The sequence below is a fragment of the Caloenas nicobarica genome, chromosome 1, assembly GCF_036013445.1.
Source record: "Caloenas nicobarica isolate bCalNic1 chromosome 1, bCalNic1.hap1, whole genome shotgun sequence".
Taxonomy (NCBI): Eukaryota; Metazoa; Chordata; class Aves; order Columbiformes; family Columbidae; genus Caloenas; species Caloenas nicobarica.
The window spans coordinates 148,735,762-148,746,336 of record NC_088245.1 but is presented as its reverse complement, the minus strand read 5'-3'; positions in this window follow the sequence as shown (position 1 = coordinate 148,746,336).

Below are 10,575 nucleotides of genomic sequence, written 5' to 3'. Positions count from 1 at the left end.
ACTGAGGATGTTTGGCTGTAAACAGTCATTAGATATTTGAAGTGCAGGTGCACAGAAATTCTAGGGTAATAAAGGAGAAAAATGTAGAGATGATGACCTATATGGTAGGCTGAATTTCACTGTGGTGAGGAAAGTGCCGCAGGGCATGGCAGTTCTCCATCTGCATGTACACCAAGTTCAGCTCTGATACAGAAGGTAGTCTCACCTATTTCTCATTTGGGGCATACATTCCCGTTGAATTGATCTGGCTACCCTGACTACAGATGAGCTTGCTGAGTCATCTGACTTACTGTAGATGTCTACCTTGGGATTAGATGAATTGCACATTCTGTGTTCTTAATTATTTTTATTGTCCTTAAAGAAAGCCCAAGTTGAACCTCTAGAGCAGAGTTGTCAAACTCATTTTCACCGGGGGCCACATCAGCCTCACGGTTGCCTTCAAAGGCCCGAATGTAATTTTAGGACTGTATAAAAGCAACTACTCCTACTTTTACACAGTCCTAAAATTACATTCGGCACTTTGAAGGCAACTGCTAGGCTGATGTGGCCCCCGGTGAAAATGAGTTTGACACCTCTGCTCTAAAGCATTCAGCTAAATTAATCCCCCCACAAAGAGTATGCCTGAGTTGCTGGATGACTGAATTATCTAGGAAAAGCTACCTGTATGATAATACTTTTCAAAAATTCTTTTTTTACTTTTTTTTAAAGCCCATTCCAATCATTATTCAAAGCTTTAGCATCCCAGTATTCTGGCATAGTTTTGTAATATTGAGTATGCTTTGATAAATGGCATGCATATTTGCCAGAAACCTTTCTCCTTGTACCCTGGCAGTAATAATGAAATCTGTTCCTGTGACACTTATAACAGAATCCAGTGTTAAACATTTATTATGGAGGTATTTTTGAACCACTACATTTCCGGCTCATTTTATAACTTCCTTTGACTCAAAACCAATATATCACTTTCAGAATTAATATGCTGCTGCAAACAGCAAGGCAGTTACCAAACAGAACACACAAACCATGGATCAGAACTAGGTTCCTACAGCTTCCAAATCATAGGTCTCTATCCACATTAAGCATTTGTATTTCAGGAAGGGTCTAAAAACAAGCTGTTTCTGGTCCATTCAAGTTAAACCTAGATTGTTCAATAAGGGATACAGTTCCACATAACGTTTTGGGGTAAGTTAGTAGAATACCTAAGATACTGAATATATCTAAATTGCTTTTCATAGAACAATAACAGCAGTGATAAGGGGGAAAAAAAGTATGCAAAATGTACTAAGGAGGGGAGCAAAACGGAGGTGGAAGATAAGGGAAGACAGTGAGGTGAGTTTGTGAAGAAACTGTCCACGGTTGTAGTAGCTCTTGATACAACACAGCCTTCTTGCCAAAAGACTGGGAGATTGTTCTGGTGCCAGCCGTACCTGCAATGTGCAACCATGCTGCAATCTTCCAAAAACTCCAAGTTCCTCATGCAGTTCTACAATAGTCGGCTTTAAGCTTGGACTCCATTGGAGACTTCATTAACAACAGGAATCACATTCATTTATATTGGCTTTTATTCATCTGTATTTTTTAAAGGTGAGAACTGCGCAGTGGACAACACATTTCATTTTTTAAGTAGACTGAAATACAATTTCTTTGCTGATTGGAGCACCTTGTGGAAAGTAATAGCAAGGAAATCGCTTAGACAAATTGTGAGTGGAAGATGAGGCGTTTGAAACACGTAGTTTATGTGTTCTTCTGTTTCTCCTAGTGAAGTGAAAAGCATGTCATACATCATCTTTTTGGATGTGGCATGCCTTTCACTTCAATGACAGGTATGTTATTTGTAACAAAACCCAACCACCCTTCCTCTCTTGTATAACTCATCCAATTCATGACAGTAATCATGTCTTGATAGGGGGTCCAGCATAGGAGAAGCTGTATATATTTGGGCCTTACTGTGATTTCTGACAGTTTCAGTATATGATAGCTAGGATGATCCAACATGGAACACGTCAGATTAGCCAGAGGGATTCTTGCCTTTCTGTAGAAACATGTTTGTATTTCAGGTTACACTGTTTCTGGCTACTGAGATGAACAAGATGAGTGCACCAGTAGATGAGAAAGCAATATAAGGTTGCTGTGTGGAGTGAAAAAACTTAAACTGAACAAGTTATAAAACACATGAAAGTTCTCTTGGGAACTGTACAAGCTGAAGGAGTTGTTAATATTTGAGAAAGAGTCCTGAGAAAATGGTCAGCTTGAAAGCATCCCAACTGTTAAAAATCAAATGATGCTATGTGACACAGTAAGCTGTTTATATGGAACATGCACGATGGTTTCACTCCAGTTAACAGCTACTTAACGGGCCAGATGTTCACATTAAATAAGGCTTTTAGAGTCGGCATTAACTGTGTTGGCAGTGTCAGCAAAGATACTGATTAGTTAGACCACCTTCATGTGGTCAGGCTTGTGTGTAGAGATACTTTCAAAGATCCTTATCCTCATTTTCTGTCTATATATGGGCAAGCAGAAGACCTGTCCACAAGGTCTGAAGAAGACATATTAAGAACTGACTGCCAGGTGAATGCAACTCCCATCCACTGTTAGGTTTATGGTTGGACTCAATAATCTTAAAGGGGCCACAAAAATGATCAGAGGAATGGAACGCCTCTCCTATGAGGACAAGCTGATAGACTTGGGGTTGTTTACACTGTAGAAGAGAAGGCTCCAGAGACCTGATAGCAGCTTTACAGTACTTAAAAGAGGCCTATAGGAAAGATGGGGACAGATGTTTTAGCAGGGCCTGTTGTGACAGGACAAGGGGTAATGCTTTTAAACTGAAGGAGGGGAGATTCAGGCTAGACATGAGGAAGAAATTCTTTACAATCAGGGTGGAGAAACACTGGCCCAGGTTGCCCGGAGAGGTGGTAGATGCCCCATCCCTGGAGACATTCCAGGCCAGGCTGGACGGGGCTCTGAGCAACCTGATCTAGTTGAAGATGTCCCTGCTCATTGCAAGCAAGATGGACTAGATGACCTTTGAAGGTCCCTTCCAATCCAAGCTATTCTATGATTTCTAATGCCACATAGCTCTGGATGGATGTTCCTCCCTGCTTCTTGTCTGGCTGAAAGCTCTGTCTGGCAAAAGCCATAAGGTAACAAACAGGTAAACTCTTCTGGGCAAAGAGCCTATCTTGACCACCATGATTTGGATAACCAGGTGTGACAATGCACACTATACATATTTTTGAACTCTGGACTTTACAAATACAACTCACTAGGGTCAAGAATCAAAAAGTCAGCCTGGAAAGTGTCCTACTTAGTTTAGGGGTCAGTTTAATCAACAACAGTTGCTTCAGGCACCCTTCCCTCCACAGCCTTTTCTCTTGGACTAGCAACCCGGTTTCCTCTGTTCTTGGATGGTGAATATTGACAGCACTCGGCTTTGCCTTTTTCTTGTAAGACTGACTCCCTCTTAGCCTGCTCCAAGGCTAAGACAGCTCGAGTATTGCTTTATTTCTTGCCAGTTTCCACAAGATTATAAAATGCATGTGCAAACAGAGACTAAATGTTTTTGTTGTTGGTTTTCATTGGGGTTTGTTTGTTTGTTTGATTTTTTTGTTGTTGTTTTTGTTTCCCCTCTGACAGATTCTATTGTATTTTAGGTCCAAAACTTTTTCCTTTCTATTTGTGAGAGATGCTATTTGGTCTAAAACACTAGCTTGTTTCCCCACAGCTCTTTCAGACAGACTGCTGACTAGCTACTTATACAGAAATGCTCTCAAAGGGCAGGGAAAGGTCTTGGGTGATACTATCCTGACATAAACAAGATTTTTTGTTCACTTTCTTATTTTAACACTGTCATCAGTTATAGCAGTTTGAACATTAACTTAATGTTTGATAGTTACCTGCTGTTTCAGATCAAGAGAAGCTGTGTGTCTTTTTATATATTCTAGATTTTGTGAAAATGCTCGTTATTTTCATTTTAGCTTATGTGGGGGTTTTGTTTGGTTGGTTGGTTTTGGTTGTAGGTTTAGTTTCTTCTTTCTTTTCCCCCAAAGTATCTTTTGCCAGCATCTCCAATGATGTAAATCGGTGTAGTACCATTGGTTTCAATGGACTTATGTCAATCTTCAACTGCTAGATAACTGGCCAAAGCTATACCTAATCTTGAAGGCCATTTCAATATTTTTAATGTTTGTCAATTTGGGATACTAAAATTCTTTGTCTTAGTTTAAAGCTTATTGATGTCAGGGTCAAAACAAAAAAAAAATAATATTTATATATATATATTAAAAAGAGAACACAACCAGGAGAAGTGCTGAGGGTTGAATCAAGCTTCAGATCAGGCTTAAGCATGATTTCTTAGGTAAGATAAATGAAGAAAACACATTATATGCATTGCAACACTTCAGCAGTGTTTCTGAAGCACTGTGACATGACATCTGATGTTCTAAAGAGGTTTTTAACTCTTTCAGTGTAACTTTGCCTCAGGATAAAACATCCTTTTAACAGCATGTGTGAGGAAGCTGGGAATGGCCTGTAGACGTGCCTGTAGGCTATGTGCTCTCTGTCACCTGCTGTATTGCCCTGATTTTGAGAAACCTTTACTTCCTCACACTTTAAGGATTAGAACGTTTTCCTCTCACTTTGTCCACTAAGGAAAGCTGACTAGTCTTATTCTGATGTCCTGGGTTTTGAAAGAGCCTTTTTTTGACAGTTTCCTTGTTCTCAGATTATTGTGAGTAGAGACAAAATAAAAGGTAGTATCAAGTAAAAAAAATACACTATGTTCTGCTTTGGTCAGATTAAATTGCGCTACCTTTTACCTTGGCAATGTCGTAGGTTTGAAACCAATACTGATAAAACTATTTACCCTCACAGGCCAGCTCTGAAGACATTATTACATATCCTTGCCCAGCTCTCTACATGTCAGCTAAAATAGTGCAAAATTGATGAGGTTTATCACTTCCAGAAAAAAGTTCCTTTTCAGATGATAAACTCTTCTAAAAGTTGTTAGGTATTTATAGCCTCTAACTAACCTGATTAATCAAAATTAACATGTCTTACTTATTAGTATGTTTCTAAAGACAATATTGTTTTGTCATCATATTCTTTCATTTATTCATTACTTAAGGAGCGGTACCAAAAACACTTAAAACTGGCTTAATTGTGATCCCAGAGAAGTTGGGAGAGCCTTGCCAACTCTTTCCAAAAAAACCCACTTTATTATTAAAGTCTGAATGTAAGGTTCCCATTTAATATTTGCAATAAGGTAGCAAATACACTCTGCACAAATATAAGTGTGTGTATATGTAGATATATACATACATATACACATGTATGTAAGGTCATTTTATATACATAACAGAGAGGAAGGGAGGAAGAAAGCGAGGGAGAGGCAGATAGATATAAAATTACTGTCTGTCCTTTAAAAATATCACAGATTATCTGAGTTAGTTTGCAACAAATCAAATACCAAAAAGAGAAATACAGGAATAAGACTTACTTTCTCTCGCAAGGATTCCATATATAAATCATCTTCCCCAGAGAATCAGATTGGGAAAGTCTACTAATTAATTCCTTGCTTTTGTAGCATCTAACATAACAAAGTATAGATTCCTACAGTAGCTTTTTAGTGCTGTTGTAGTACATACTCTGTGATTTCTCTGTATACTAAGCTTCTGGCTTTCTACTTGTATATCTTTTTTTTTAGTTGCAATCTTATTTGCTTGTCCTGAGATATCCATTAAAAAAGAAAAAAAAAAAACAGACCTTAGTTAAATTAAAAACTCCTCAGAATGTGAGATGCTTTCCTTTTACTGTCATTTCATGCATGAAAAAGAATTGCTTCCAAAAAATTCTGTGAAATTTCTGGTTTTAGGCACAAAGACATAGCTAATTTCAGCTGGATCAGTTTCACTCGAACAAAACAGAAGTCACAGAAAGAAAAGCTTGTTATGAAACTAGCACTTCACAGAAGTGCTGTGGTCTCTCTTCTCTAGAGTTATTTTTTCTGTCAAAATACAGTAGATTGAAAATATACTTTCAAAGCTCTTTTTTTTTCTTTTTCTTTTTTTTTTTTTTTTTTTTTTTTTAAGAGAAAACCTACTAGGTCCTGGTACTGATTCATGCAAGTTTTACTTAAGCACTCCCTTCCATGATTTCTCTAAAACTTACAAAATCTCAGGCTGATGCATTTACTCCTCTGCAGAGCCCTAGAGCCCTAGACTCTGAAGTGATGTCATTTTCTAGACATTTCCTCCAAACCACTAACACATTAGTGTGCAAATTACCAAAGGGGAAACGGAAGAGTGAAACTGCAGAGAAGAGAAAGAGAGAGAAATCTGAAGAGGACTGAGTGATAACTCAATTTCACATCTTAACTACTCAGGAATGACCTCAACCAGAAAAATGCAAAGGAGTAAACTCCTGCAATGTCAATCGAGTAATCATCTGCGCAACCCATTATTATTTAACATCTTTCAAGCTGTAGTATCATACCTTTAATTTAACACAGACATTTTATCTAGAGCTGCCATTGCACCACCAAAGATAAGAGTTACACACAACTGAGCTTTGCAAAGCATAGCTTTGCCTGGTGAATTGACTTCTATACAATAATTGGCAGAAATTTCTTTGAGGACAGATGAAAAGAATGTAGGAGTTGAAGTTACCTCAGCTTGTGAAATCCAGCTCTAAATCTCCTCATACAGAAAGGCTAGACTTTCAACAATACCTTAAAGTTTGAAGACACGCCTGAAACAGTCCAATAATTTAGAATTTCAGTTTTCATTTCCAGTGTTCTCCGTCCATGTCAGCCCTAAACACATCAGCTCTAAGCATGGGTCATAATACCACTAAAATCAGCAGGAATCAAACACATCCAAAAGTGCTGTACTTGGACATTGATTCTAGATCTCAGCTCCCTAACACGTAAAGATGTTCCTGCCTAGTTCTCTGATTACCTTACTGGAGACATAAGAACAAGGCATGAAATTTGGCTGTGAAAATGAAAATTGTCAGTGTTTGGAGAGGTCTGGATTCTGATCTAAGTTCAAGGGCAGATTCTCTTGCATCCTTGCCAACACCGATAATGCTACACTTGTGGGAGTTCCCCAGTCCGGGTACAGTGGTCATGCTCACAAAAATTATTCATACCTGTGTAAGTATTTCACATATTGGACACACTTTACAAACACTTGCTGAGTAAGAATCACAGACTGAGCCTTGTAAGGCTTATCATCCTCATTTTAAAGCAGTAGAGGTGAAATGACTTGCTCAAGGCCATGACATAATTTGGCAGGCAGACCTGGGATTAGAGCACAGGCTTTCATGCCTCACACCTCATTACTGCACATCGTTCTGTCTCTCAGGTTGAGAAACTGGGAAGGTTTTGGTAATGTATTTTGCCCGTACTTCTTCATGTTGCTATGGTTTAGATGAGGTGTCAAAATGAAAGCTGCTCCACACTGTGTGAGCATTACTGATGCCAGTTCACTCTTCAGGAGAGTTTGAACCCAGCTCCAAATTTGCCCCTTCTTGGGGCTATCTTCCTTGTCTCAGCAATAGCTATACTTGTACTGGTGTTACTATACTAGGGGTCGATGAAGATCTTTGGGATTCTTATGGATGAGAGATGCTGTGTAAGTGTAAAAACAGTACCCATTTTTTATGCTGTTCTCTTTTCATTCTGTACTCTTTGATATTACTACTATTGTTACAATTATTGTTAGTGTTTCCCTGAACATCTCCCTTTGTTACAAATTCTACTCTGTCGAATAAATTGCTTGCTAAATGGACCTATGTCTATAGAAAGACAAAGCAGAAGTAAATCCATCCTGCTGCTGTTATTAATGTGCTATTATAAGATCTATTTGAGACAATGTTACCTGTTTGCTGCAAATCTCCACAAAGAAACAAAAATGTTTGCAGAACCTCAAGGCATGTAGGAGATGCACCTGCGTTGCTAATTCCCAAACAGTCAAATTGCTCAGTAATAGAGTGTTTCTGTAATGTAGCTTTTTTTTTTTTTAGGTGATTTTGAACAAATGCATTTTCATTATGTCTGAATTTCATTTAATGTGTTTTTACAATACATGTTTGTGGTCTATCATTCCAGAAAGAAAGCAAACTCCATATAAAATCACATTTGATTATAAGAGTGCACCCTCATACATATCTAATAAAGAAATAAACAAATCAGTTTGATCTGTTATGCAGATAACACTGATATGTAAAATATGTTCAGGAAGTAAAATTGCATTTTCTGCGCGGAAGTTTTCCTTGTAGAATGCACAGTGAATATATGTGAACTGTGTACAGCACTGAGACTCTTTTATGTAGCCTGTTTCCCTGGCTGATAGCTAAAAGAGGTTAGGCTGAATCTCAGTGGATCAATTAACAGAGGGACCTGTCCTTCAACAGAAGAAGATCTATTTCGGGATTTGCATATCACTGAAAAAAATTACAAAGCTGAGATAAATACAAGCCCGATAATAACTCACTGCAGGCTTGGCTTCATTCCTAGATTTCCTTGGCTGTTTGTCCTAATAAAGTGTCTCCATGGCACTTAGGGCAGGAAGGTTATTAGTAGCTGTCAATCAAAAGAAGGAGCATGCATCGGCAGGAGGAGGAAGAGAGGTGACATTCATCCTCTTTTCTCACTTATATTGAGTATAAAAGTCATTCAGAGCAAGTGGTTAGAAAGGGACAGATTCCTCTTCATCCCCCATGGAAAAGAAGAAGAAAAAACCAAACAAACCAAAACCAAAACAAAACACAAAAACAACCTGCCCTGATTACCAAAAATTTCATAATAATATGGAATATATCAATCACTTCTCTATGCCTTATGAATGCTGGGACATTTGTTAATACCAAAGAATATGAAGGGCATATACAAAAAAGAGCAAGATAAAGACCCCTGACAAAATATTTCTGTTTCATATTTTAGTACGAACAAACAATAACCTTAAACAGCTCCAAATTAAGACAAAACTTTAGCACTGTATAGAGAAGAGATGCATTTAATCTCTAAGCTAACATTTTCCAAGCAATGAACACCTTTAAAAAGCTAGTAACAACACAGAATATACATTTCTTATCTCATTTAAGCTAGGTACAGTGACTTTAAGTTTACCAAGTTGAAACTCAGAACTGATCTATACACCAATTAATTAATACTTTAAAGGTCTTTAATTTTCTGTACCACTTTCTTAATTAAAGTATATCTGCTGCTAGAGCACATCATCTCTATATATGCATATTTTCATAAGTAACAGAGTCCATAGAGTGCTAATTGATATCCTGGTCTCCAGACAATACTTTACTAAATGAAATGACAATTATAACCAATTAAAATTCACTTTACATACCACTTCACCTATTTTGTATGTATTATGCATGAAGACTGAGAGTACATTGCCTCACTGCTCAGGATTTGTGTGCGTCTGTGCAACTGATGGACAGCTCCGAGGTATTCCTTTTAGCAAGCTTTTTACGAAGGGTCATTTTCCAAGCTCGTCTAAAACCTATACTTTGCTGTTACATAGATACATCAGTTAATAAAAGCTATTAATTGCTTTGCGAGGATTTTATTATTATTATTATTATTTCCTTTGACAAATGTGCGTCAAGTTCGCACTTACACCTTCATCTTGCTATGAAAAAAGGTTTTTAAAATAGCACGGTGCCTAATTAGAAAAGCTAAACTTCTCCTCTCAGACACATTGTATGCAATATATAAATGGCACAGTGCTGCACACCTACTGAGGAGAGTGTGGGAGTAACACACAGGAATGAAGTCAGTGGGAGATGAGAGTGTTTGGAACAGGCACCTCAAGCTTGAGAGCGCTTGGCTAAAAAGAGACACTACACATTTCTTGCAAGAAGAAGAGCTGCTCCCAGTTTCCCTACTGAAAGTCTTGGTTTTGCAACCTGCCACTGCAGAGCAGGGACTGTCCCAGCTGGGCCTGTCACTCTCTGACCTGATTTTGTGCCCAGAGCAGGGAGCAGGCCTTTCTCCACAAGCTCTGATGGGATCTGCCCTTCGATGTACACCTTCTGCAACAGGAGCAGGTCCCAGCAGCGCTTCAGCGTAACCTGCTGCATTGGGGAGGTCTCGCAGACCTGCCCTCCAGGCAGCATCTACAGCTCTCGTGCTGCTTCACTTTGCAAAGCCGGTTCTGCAGCGAGACAGTGGGATTCACTGCACTGGTGCCACTGCTGGGTAACCCAGGCAGCCCTGGAAAGCAAGGAGTAGACTTACCCTTTGGGGCTTACTTAAATAAAAACCACAAAGCTCTTATAAAAAAAACTACAGCTCTTCTAAAAAAAACTACAGAATTTGCATAAAAAGTGGTGAACAATATTAAAGCTTGCAAACTCCACAGATTTCTTACCTCTTTGTTCCCTTTACTCTGCTTTTTCCTTTGCACACATACACTCAAGAGGACACGGGCTCTTGGTGCGATAAGAGGAAAAGCAAAATAAATGGAGATGCAGGACTTAAAAAAGCAATTCATGCTAAACAGAGTATGTGCATATTTCTGGAGATGTTTTTGCAAAAAGTCTAATTTGTCT